The sequence below is a fragment of the Lepidochelys olivacea genome, assembly GCF_965140295.1.
Source record: "Lepidochelys olivacea isolate rLepOli2 genome assembly, chromosome: 3".
NCBI classification, from domain to species: Eukaryota; Metazoa; Chordata; order Testudines; family Cheloniidae; genus Lepidochelys; species Lepidochelys olivacea.
In genome coordinates, this window is record NC_140413.1 from 139,656,504 (window position 1) to 139,667,172 (window position 10,669).

The following is a 10,669-nucleotide window of genomic DNA, read 5'->3' on the forward strand; positions in this document are numbered from 1 at the left end:
TCAGGATACTTTGCCGGGCCGTCTCCAGGCACCAGTGTAGGAAGCACCCGCCTGGGGCGGCACACTGTAAGGGGTGGCACTCTGGCCAATCTTAAGGTTGTACTCCTCCGGCTGCCCTTCCTTTCCCGCCCCACCCCCCACCATGGATCATCTTGTGCACCTCCTGAGGTGCACGCACCCCACTTTGGAGACCACTGTCCTAAAGAACTGTTTAATAGTATGAATATCCAGATCTGTGTGCATTAGAGCTTCTTTGTAATGCATGGAATATTTCCATCGATAGATTTCAGAGTGCAAGTGCTCTTACTGTTTCCTAAAAGTGTACATTTAGGAAACACCAGTCAAGCAACATATGCCTCTAAATCAGGGGTTCTCACAACAAATTTTTTTTTGGTGGCCTCAGAGTGCAGCCACCAACTCTTGCTGGTGGCTGCTCTGACATTTTTTTCCTAAAATACCTGACTTTAGGAAAAACAAACAAATATGCACATATACGTCTCCAAATCATTGTAATCTATTTATGTAGGATTTTTTTTTTGCAGACTCAATAAAAATGATGTACAGTTATCTCTATTCTTTACTGGACCTAAACAGAGTAGAAAAACAAATAAGGCACTTTGCATGTTCTTGTCTCTTTTTTTCTTTTCTTGTTTCTTTTGCTTTGTTTTTGTTTTTGGTTTTTTTTTAAAAAAAATCTTGCTGACTATTCAGTCTGCTCTGAAAACTGTGTATTAACAAACATACAAATATCCCTTTTCACAGCAGACTTACGCACCCCCAGCAAGCCCAGGGACAAATTAAGCCCTGGATGGGGAGGTGGGTATGGAAGCACAGGGGCCAGGGTTGATTGGGCACCAGGGGAGGCAGCAGGGGCCAGGAGCGATCAGGGAGTCAGCTTGGGGCTGGAGTCCGCCACCCCGGGGCTGGAGTCTGACTCCACCATCCTTGAGAAGGTGGGGAACTCTCGCCTGCTCTTCCAGGTGTTGTCTCCGGACAGAGGCAATGCCCAATCACTGCTGGTGGCCCTGAGGGAGGGTCTGCTGTTCTTTCTCTTTGCCACTCCCACCCCGGTGGTTGGGCCAGGTTAGGGATAGCTCAGTAGTTTGAGCATTGGCCTGCTAAACCCAGGATTGTGAGTTCAGTCCTTGAGGGAGCCATTTGGGAATTGGTCCTGCTTTGAGCAGTGGGTTGGACTAGATGACCTCCTGAGGTCCCTTCCAACCCTGATATTCTATTTTTAATCCATTAAAAAGCTCTGCACACAAAGTGCCTGTGCACATCTGCTTTGAGTCACAAGGACCACAAGTTTATAGGGATGTGTTTTATCTGGCACTTTCAATAAAAATATTCTTAAGGACAAGGTGGCCTGAAATCTCTCATTTCCCAGGGAATGTCTTTGTATACTGAACAATCCTCCATTCTGCTGCATATTTTACCTTGAACATAGGAAGGAAATATGAGAAAGAGGCACCTTAATCTTAATTGTGTCCACTGCAGATGAGTTTGAATGGCCTTAGGTCTTGCAATGCTATTCTGATGGAATCAACCCATAAACTGAAAGGTGGATTCACTGGTCCATGCCACTCACCTTCTTGTTTTTAGCTGAAGCAGCCCATTGAAGAATATCCCTTGTATAAAGGAACTCTTCACTGTTATAAGGCTGGTAGAGGAGCTACTGTTGTGCCAGCTGCCTCTGCTCCCATCCAGCATAAGGGGAGAGACAGAAGGATGATAGGACAGGGAGGAGTGAGGTAGATTTCGGCTATGCCAGTCCATTTTGGCATAACCGTATGCCTATGACATAAATTGGCCTGCAGTTGCTTTAATTTCTACTGGGACTAGCTGGTGCTGAACGAGGAAACCCGAACTGGCCTTATGTCTGTGAGCCTCCACTTTCCATGACTGAATGGAACATCGGTGGGGTTGAGAATCCAACCCCAAATGTTCTAGAGTAACACAAATCAGGATGACCAGAGAACTAACTTAACAGGACACTAAATGGCATTCCCCTGCTAGGAGGGGAAGGGGCTGCAAGAGGCATGGGCACAGTGGGAGAGAGCTGGCGCATGAACAGGTGATAAAAGAATGTTCTGAGCACTGGACTGAGACAAGAACTTGAGCATTCGAACACCAGCTTTGATACAGATTTATTCTCTCTCTCTGGTTTTAGGCAAGTTACTCAAGCTTGTTTCCTCACTTTCAATTCTATCCTCCCTCTTGGGCATTATTTAAGCACTATGGCCTGAATTCTAAGTTACACTAAGGTCCATTTACCCCTACTTTATGGCTTGGTTACCCTGCCAGAGTGACACAAAGGGGGCTTCCTGTAAATGACAACCAGGCCCTACAGATTTAGGGCTGCCTATCACAGATTATTCATTCTTGAATATTATCAAAGCAGATTCAGCTTTCCTCTAATACTAATATCCCTCAGCTTCTCTGGTGCTTGTGTGGCCCAATTACTGTGTGTGTTACTACTGACACCCTTCTCTAGAGAGCTACAGTAGGACAACTGATCTTCAAAGTCAAAGCTTATTAAATTAAAATGTCTCACACCTGCAATCATGGGCTTGAAAACATTCATCTCTGTCCGTTGCTGCCTCCTACTGTAACAGCTAAGTGGGTTTTGTTTTGTTTTTGTTCCCTTCTGCCACTGCTACCATGGTTACAGCCTTGCATGGAGTGGGGTCACCTTTCCTTTAAAGAAAAAAATCAATGAAAGATTTCATTTTCACTAGTTCCATTATTCCCTTACTTGTCGTGCACTCCATCAGTTTTAATTCCTGAAGGTTAAATTCTCAGAAATTAAGTAAATGTGATATCAGCACATGGGGGCAGGGGGAGGAAAGCAGCTGTCAAGTAGTGAAATACCTATAGGCACAGATTTATTAAACAGCAGTGTACTTCAATGAAGCCTTCAAGCAACATTTCCCCCCCCCCCTTCATCCCCCTGTAAGCTTGAAACTAACACTGTTTTCAGTATGTCTACAGGGATGAGCTTTTCTGCTAATTAAACTGGGAGTTTTATGCTTAGAAAAACCTCTTGAAAGAGAGAGCAGTGGCAGGTTTCTTGTCCTTGACAGACATATGGCTCCCACAATGCTTAATCACTGAAGAGGACATGAACTGCGACATTCTCTTCGCTCCTATTCTTGAAACTTACTTTCCTGTCTCCGCCCCTTCACCCCCCCCAAACACGCATCACTCAAGACTTTAAAAATCATTTTTATATAACCTGGTTTTAATGAGAGAGAGGGAAGAGAGAGCAGAGGGGAAGCAAGTGGGAAGTCTTACTTTAAAATATATTTGCAAACATCGCCAAGCTGAGCATGGCATTAAGTACTTTCCAGGAGCTTGAGGGTTACACAGCTTTCCATCACCTGTGGATTCTTCAGCAACAGGGGAATCTTCTGAGGCCCCCTTTATGACTGCTTTGTGTAGCCTCAGCAGTGCAAAACGATTGTAGCGGAGATCCTGGCCTGAGCGCATTTTGTTTAGACTAGAGGGACTACTCTCATGCTTACAGTTAAGCATCTTACTGCTCCCCCCACCAACTATAGAAGTCAAACTACCTAAATGTGTAAACCTAAAAAACCCTGAAACCTGAATCTTCTATTAACAGACCAGAGCCAACAGCACTGGTGCATAGTTGTGAAACCATGTGTTTTAATCATGTTCAGGAGATACCTCCACCCTGGTAAAAGGAAAATTCACTCTCCATACCCATTTGACCCACTGTGAGCACTGTCTGTGAGGACTTTATGATGACGTGGACACGTGTCAGTTCTTAGGGGGTTTGTTTCAGCAGGGCCACCACATACCTACTAGGTGGTATAGACTTATGGACAAAATTGCTTGGGCTGGATTTAAACCAATCATGATTTTAAACCAATGACTTAATTTACCGTTACCTGTCCCAAGGCCAGTAATGCCCTGACTCCAAAATATACTGCAACAGTTAGATGGAGGAATATATCTGTTAATGCCTAAACTTCTGGTTATTTTTAACTGAGACTTTTATACATTTCCTTGTGACGTTCCTACAACCCCATACTGAGTTCATATAAATCTTTTATATAAAACAAGTCAAAAATGCCTCTTACCTGAAGAGCTGAGTGCATTAACCTCCAACAGCTTTTTTTTTTTCTCTCAACCACTGGCTTCAGCACTGCTAGGGGCTACAGGGCTGCCCTAATTGTCACATGTATGGGCCACTCGATTCCACTCTAAAAATGTATTATTTTGAATGACAAGCTGAACAAGTAATATGTGGTGTGAGCATAAGAGGCCCTCGGGGCTTTCACAGCGCTTCATTATAGCACTTTGCAGGTAGTAAAAGCTAGTCAAGATTACAAAAGTTTATTAAAGTTTCCTAGTTGAAGACACGCCGTCTTTATTAAACCCTCTTCCGCTGACCCCATCAATGCTTCATCTCTAGCTGCAAGTAACCCACTTGTTGGGAATAAAATCTTGTCAGCTGTTTTTGAAGCACAGAGGATAAAACCCACCATCCAAAGCACACGCTCATTCTAGAGGAAAAGAGACAGTACTTACTCGCCAGGGGCATAGCTACAGGTGGGGCAGGTGAGCCTTGTGGTCCCCCCCCCCAACTTAACATCCAGGCCCAATCTAATCTGGGCAGGGGTGTGGTGCTACCACAGCGGCCCGGAGCATCACGCGGGCACTTGAAATCCGGGACGGAGCTCTGCATACACCCTTCAGAAAGCTACGCTCGGGCCGCTCTGCCTTGCCATTTTCTGAGCTGCCACGTGTACGTGCCAGCTAGGCAGCTGAAGCCCTGTGTCTGAGGACACCAGGGCAAGGAAGAGGGCGTGCTGTCGGGAGAAGCTGATATAGCACCGTCTGTCGTTGCCCATCCACCCCAAAGTCTGAGCCCACCCAAATTTCCACTCCTAGCTACACCACTGTTACGTGGAGGCAAAGGGTGGGAAGAAAAGTGGTTCCTTCTTGCTCTGAGATGAGCTGGAAAGATGACAATACAGCAACTTTAAGAAAAGTTAGATATTCTACATCTTTTCTTGTGTTTATAAATGGCAAATCATGTGAAGACAAGGGACTAAAGGGAAATAGCCCCAAGGCCCTTGGACACCAAAGACTCCCATTGACGTCAATAAGCTTTGGATCAAGTCCTGTGGGCCTATTCCCATGTTTAAAGCTAACAGAATACATGCGTTCTTGTGAGATTTGGGCCTAAGTTTTTTAAAAGGAGGAAAAAATCCTTGCCCATTTGATTACACTGCTTAAAAAACATGATCACGTAATTAAAGACCACACTGAATTGCATATGCACAAAGGAAGGAGTTAAGCATGATTGCTGATACAGCTCAATCTTTTCTCATGAATAGAATTCAACCGTGTTCCGGCAGCTGGAAGCCTGTCAGCACTTCCAATTTCCCTCCTGGTCCCTATGACATCATAGCCTGGGACAAGCTCAGTATTCAGCACAAAGTGAGACTGTTTTATTAAAACTCAGGCTTGGGTTTGTCTTATGCCAGGATCTGCTCAGCATAGGTCCTGTAGTCCTCTGAGGGTATTGTTACGCTTATAAGAAGCACACGGGATCTTTTTCAGGGGAAAAGGCAATAAGCCATGTTTATTGAAGATACAACAATTAGCATATGCATTCAATCTCTAACATGCACACACACAGTCCCACCAGTTGATGTTACAGTTACCAGTCCAGAGTCCGGATCAATCTAGTGGCCAGCTAAGTTGATCGTGGGTTGGTAGGAGCCAGGGAAGTCTTGGCAGGACAAACCCAAAGTTTTATGGCAAGGCACCCTGTTCATATAGTGATTTTCCTTCATTGGGACCAATGAATTTTGCACCGTTATGCTGTAATCAATTGTTTGAATGCTTTTTTTTTCTTAGGGAGTTATCCCATGCTGGTTTTGGTCACTGCTATCTTGTCCCCATTGATAGGTGCCTGTCTCATCTTTAGAGTTGTCAATCTGCTCTTCTCTGACATTTCAATAGGGGTGTGTTGCAACCTCCTTACATCTGTCTTAGATGTTCTAGGGAGAAACCAGGTCCGGTGATGGCTTTCACATTATCTTCTAACACACACATACCTCATTCACACACTACACAGAATTGATTTACACAGAGCATTTTAACAGGAACATCAAATTGCAATGCAGGAGAAAACAATCATTGCATTCTTTTACTTATTTTAAAATAATACTAAACCTACAACGAAGTGGTAACTCTAAAACGTGTGTTACTGCTTTGAAATCAGCTCAGATACAGATTCTGGCTGATGCATTTTTACCAATGGCCCATTAGGCCATTCCTTTCTGCTTTCAGAAAGGGTGGCTGGCAGAATATGGTCAAATCATACACCAATACATTTAATACATTCTTTATCCTTCATTTTAAATTATACAAAATACAGATGTAAGCAGAGTCAGGATGAGCTCAACCCTGACATCTGATGGTGGTGAGTTGGGGCAAGTTGTGGAAAAGAACTTCAGGGGCTGATCTCATTTGCATAGGCACACCCACCCCGCCTAGTATAAGCCCATAGCTGCCCAAATGGTCAATACTTCCCCTCTCACAAGCACAGAGTCTGAGTGTAGCAAAAGCCTTTTAATAACAGAGAGAAACAATGCGGCATTATGTTGGGGAAATACCACCAACAGGATTCATAACACAACCCATGAGCAAAAAACCCATCCCAAGCAAATTGGGGTGTGTCCTTTCCCTTTGGTTCTTGAGTCCAGCAACCCAAAGTCACCCAAAGTCCCAAAAGTCCAATGACCCAAAAGTCTCTGTCCCTGCTCAGTGCAACACCAGAGCTCGAAAGTTTATCTGCAGAGTTTTACCTCCCAACCTGGGGCACTCTTTGTGGGGCTCTGCTCCGCTCCACCAGCTGTCCCACGAATTGTTCTGCTCTGCCAGCCGCCCCCATGAGCTGCTCCAGCCGTCCCACAAACTGCTCTGCTCCACCAGCCGCTCTGCTCTGCCAGCTGTTCCATGAGCCGCTCCAGCCGTCCTGCGAACTGCTCCGCAATATATCTTCAGGCCCCCCCACTACTTAACACAACACTCAGTGATTTCAGCTCTTAGTAAGTTTAGCTCTTCTGTGATTTCAGCTTGTAGTAAAGGAGCCTCGGTGCTGGTGCACCATTGGCCCAAAGTGAATTCAGCTCAGCAGCCTGTAACTAGACTCCTAATGGAATCAAAATTAGCTCTGATATTCCACAGTGGAGAGAGAAGAAAATGCAATTAGCATGTAAGGCCCTCACCAGGGGGCCCATACCACCGGATGGTATTAATACCTGTCCCCAGCCTCTCTCCATTCACTGAGTTTTGGAACCCATGGCCCTTGCCTAGTGAGTGCTACTTAGGTGATGGCAGGTCCCTCCATCATACCAAAAGGCCAAGTACAGTTCCACTGTCCTTGATTCCCATAATCAGGATAATAATTTATTCTTCCTGCCCCAACAACAGAGAAACTGGGGATCCCACAGCAGCCAAAGATCCCACAGCAGGTCTTTTATCCCTGTGTAGATATACCCTGAGAGTTAATCTCATTTGCCTCTGCAAAATAGCTAGCAACTTGACTGCGGTTGCTAATTGTTCAGTGCATAACTGCATGTGAAACCTTATTTCCTATAGAGTAACAGTCGTGTTAGTCTGTATTCGCAAAAAGAAAAGGAGTACTTGTGGCACCTTAGAGACTAACCAATTTATTTGAGCATAAGCTTTCGTGAGCTACAGCTCATGAGCTACAGCTTATGCTCAGATAAATTGGTTAGTCTCTAAGGTGCCACAAGTACTCCTTTTCTTTTTGCTTATTTCCTATGTATATTTTTATTGGAGAAACAGTTTTTCATTGTTATGCCTGCAGACTGAAGCCCCATATTTCATCAACAGAAAAGCTACAACGTGGGCAGCAATTCAGGCTGGCCTGCGGAGAATTATCTGAGGCATTAAAAATAATAGTTTTCTCCAGCTCCTTTCAGTCTCTGGGACTCTCTGCTGAGACTGACAAAGCATATCAGTTGTGGCAACTGTGGTAGTGGCTGGTGAGAGAGACCAGTTGCTGGCCATTTCATCTGTTCTGTCACTCGTTGCTTGGGCCGGATTTGTGACCTGGAAATGAAAAACCTCTGTATCCCATTATTAGTCACATGAGCCATAAAGTGCTTACATCAAAGTAAATTCCTGTCATATCCCACGTACACCCTTGCAAATCATATTTCATAAGTACACATTGAGGTATTCTCACCCACTTTCCTAGGCATGCATGCACAGAATGTTGACAGCATTATTTAAAAAAAAATCTGTCTTTGTGTGCTGCCCCCACTCACAGGCACTGTCCCGAGCACCAGCTCTGCAGCTCCCATAGGCTGGGAAGCTGTGGCGGACGTGAATCCGAAGCTACCAGGTTCATTGTGTGGCTGCCGGGGATCAGCACTGCGGGTCCGACCGCTGCCCTCATATGATCCTTCAGGAGCCGGAAGGTGCATGTCCCAATTGCTGTGTGGGATCGCTCCCACATGTGGGGAGCAGTGCCAGAAGCCCAGACAATGCCTGCTTGTCTGCAGCGTGAGGCCTTCCGGTCTAAGCTGTTGGATTCTGACAAATGCCTAATACCTTGTGAAGGCACCGTATAAATGCACAATAATGATAATACCTACACTAATCCTCAGCTGTAGGGGAAAGAGTGAGACAGCTCATGAAACCACACACGCATTTTATGGGAGACTTGGGGCTGCTGCGTTCCAAGAAAAATAAAGAGAACACCCAAACAAAGGGTTAGCTCCTGCAAAGAGCTCCGTGTGGGCAGACTTTTGTGGCCAAGGGAACTCTGCTGAAGTCAATGGGACTACTCCCAGTGCAGGATCAGAGTCTTGGTGGTGTAATAACTGAGTAAAGTTGGAGGAAAGGAACTAGCTGTTGCCTTTAGTAGGGATTCGGCTGGAGCAGCTGTTTAAGTGACATTCTAACTACACAAAGCAGGAGTTGGATGCACACAGAAGATGGCACATATGGATGATGCCATAGAAGTTCACAGTCTGACTATTAGCTTTCTGTAATCTTATTTATGTAGCATTCAGAGTACAGATTTAAACACTCAAAAGTCAGGAAGTGAAACACTTAAGGGATGTCATTATAATTAAAAATCACATTTTTGTCTTGTCTCACAGGTAACACCTGAAAATACTATAACTCAAATTGATTAGAGGAGAAAATATTTTCCTCTCTTTTTGTTTGTTCATTTAGTACATTTGAATGCATTTAGTATATAGTAAGTTTCCCCATTTCTCTGGTTGTTTATGTGGTAACTACTTAAAGTTTTTAAAAAAAAAACAAAAAACTGACAACAGTTCAAGCTGTCAGCTTCCTTTAAAATTTCTCAGGGCAACATTAACTTCCTTGCCTTGCATATATGTTGTATTTTAATTGAAATTGATGTGTGTGAATTAGTGTTGCCCAGCAAACCTTATTTATATTTCCTGCCTGTAATATTGCCTTAACCTAGGATTTTTCAGTTAGCCTCGGGAAAGGGGTGGGGCGGGACGGGGCAGGAGCGGGGCAAGGGTGTTCAAGTTTTTGCAATTAGAAAGTTGGCAACCCTACCTGCATCTATTTTTTTTCTCGCAGCATTACTGTATAGCAGGCCAAACACAGGAATGAGAACTAGGAAATCTAGTGTTTTAATAATTGAATCTGACAATTTCCTATTTATCTTAGAGGTTGGCCAAGTTACCCATGCTCTATTTTGGTATCTGTAAAATGGGGATAACTTCTCTGCCTCCCATGGAAGTTGTGAGGCTCCATGAGGTCATGATTGCACAGCATTTTGAAGACTTAAACTGTTGAGAATTATGTATTGAGTTTTATAAATTCTGCTGGGGGAAAAAACCCCAGCAACTATAGTTATCACTGTCCCCTGTGACTAAACCAGTTCTTGGTAAAGTGGAATGCCAACCAGTTTTAATAATGTTAACGGCGCAGCTTGAAAGGGAAACTTGTATCGGACCAATAGACCCATTAAGCTCCAAGTGTTAAAATTTACACTCGAACATCATGGCTTGGGATGCCTTTGTGAATTGAGACAATGAGCATAAAGCAGATTTTAGGGCACATTATCTACTTAATGGGTGATGTTTTTACTGGTAATAGAACCTACCACTGAAAGACAATGACCCATGAAATTTATAGTTAGCATTTTCTGACCTTTCTATTCAGATGCCCTTTTAGAGTGAAGACTAAAAAATAATTAGGCACAAGACTTAAATTTAACATTCATTTACACCTGGATCATAAAATAGTTGCTAACGAAAGCAGTGCTGGAGACTGTCACTTTTGCCATCAATGAGTCAATGCAGGAACATCTCTCAGCTCTATTTTTTTTTTCTAGTCTAGTGGAAAGTATCCCTGACCATCATGAAAGTGTCAGAAGTTCTATTCCCAATGGGAAGGCAGCACTTCGAGGGGAAGGATGGTCCAATGGCTAGGGCATCTGTAAAATGAGGGTAGATTAGATTCTATGAGAGAAACCTTGTGCTAGATTCTCTATTGCCCTGAATCCTGTGTAGTCATTTGGCAAAGTGAGTGACAAATGGGTTGTAAAACTTCACCAACCTGATTCAGTAGCATTTTAGATCCGCTTTCCACTGGAGTAAATTCCAACACA